This window comes from Galeopterus variegatus, unplaced genomic scaffold (assembly GCF_000696425.1).
Source record: "Galeopterus variegatus unplaced genomic scaffold, G_variegatus-3.0.2 Scaffold13094, whole genome shotgun sequence".
NCBI lineage: Eukaryota > Metazoa > Chordata > Mammalia > Dermoptera > Cynocephalidae > Galeopterus > Galeopterus variegatus.
Window position 1 is genome coordinate 25,146 of NW_007739205.1, and position 1,684 is coordinate 26,829.

Genomic DNA, 1,684 nt, shown 5'->3' on the forward strand with positions numbered 1-1,684 from the left:
TGAAGACAGAAGCTGTAGGAGCTTAGGTGTGGTTGGGGGAAAATAAATCAAATATCAGAGGTTCCAGTGCAAGAGAGACAGGCATTCAGCAAGGGCTTTGTGGGTGCGGCGAGAAAAGGCTCTGGGCTGGACTCAGGGAAACCTGGCAGGAATTGAGTCAGCCCTCTGCAGGTCTAGGAATGGAAGACTCCACACAGCTGGCTCTGGGCTGTGCAAAGGGAGCGGCACATGAGGGCTTTTAGCCCCAGGCTAAATCCTGGAGGAGGGAGAAAGGGAGGGCAGAGTGACAGGTCGCATCAAACTCCAAAAGGTTGACCAGAGCTCTTCGGTTGCCCTGGAATGCTGGTGTAAGCTCAATCGCCAGTCTAGGGTGTCTGGATCTTTGTGTTCAAGGCAGATTTGCCACTGCTTGATGCTAATTGTCAGAAGCCTTACTTGACCAGGAGTAAGTAGTGTTGAGTGTGGGACAGAGGTGAGGAAGCTGTCTGGTTACAGGATTCCAGCTCTGGCAAGCTCTCTCGTTTGCTTGGTAGGACGTGTACTCTGGAACGTCATGTTCCTGCGGCATACAGGGCAAGTATCTGCTCCTCTTCTTCCTGGAGACCTTCTCTGGGAATACATGGGTCCCAGCACTAATCCTGGGAGCACACACTTTACTCTGCCCAGGGCCACCTGGGCTAAGGAGAGGCCGTTCAGCCTCAACAGTGCCTCATTTCTCAGACCCAGACAATATCCTTGGCTCCAGATCCTGGAAAACTTGGGTTTGGTTAAGCTGGAGGACTCAACCTCTAGTGCAAGTGGGAGGGCAGGATTTCTGCTGACTCCCCCAAGCCTCCAATTTACTGGCCAGTACAGACACCAGCCAGTTCTCTGCGGTCCCTGCCAAGGCACTGACCATCTCTTTGCCCCAGCTTTACCTTCCATTTAGCTAAAGCCCGCTGACAAACTCATATATCCCTTTGGCCTCGGTTTCCTCATCTGTAAAGTGGGTGACACCTCATCCATCCCTCAGCCTCAAACTAGGACATCCCTTCCTTAAGCCTATGCTGATGTAGATTAGACTTAGAGTTGAGAATCTCTTTGTAAAGGCTCTTGGGGTTATCCCTGATATTTTTATTATTTATTTATTTATTTATTTTTAATTTGGCGATTCATGAAGATTTTGAGATATAATCCTTAGGAATGTCAAGAGTTCATTGTACATCAAAATATTGGTAGTAATATTTGCAAAATATACATCTGACAAAGGATTAATATCAAGAACATACAAGGAACTCAAACAACTTTACAAGAAAAAAACAAGCAACCCAATTAAAAAATGGGCAAAAGAGCTAAATACGCATTTCTCAAAGGAAGATATATGAATGGCCAACAGACATTTGAAACAATGCTCAACATCACTCAGCATTCGGGAAATGCAAATCAAAACCACACTGAGATCCGTTAGGATGGCTAATATTCAAAAGACTCTGAATGATAAATGCTGGCGAGGTTGCAGAGAAAAAGGAACTTTCATACATTGCTGGTGTGACTGCAATGGTGCAGCCTCTATGGAAATGGTATGGAGGTTCCTCAAACAATTGCAGATAGATCTACCATATGACCCAGCTATCCCACTGGTGAGAATATACCCAGAGGCATGGAAATCATCCCGTTGAAGGTATACCTGTTCCCCAATGTTCAT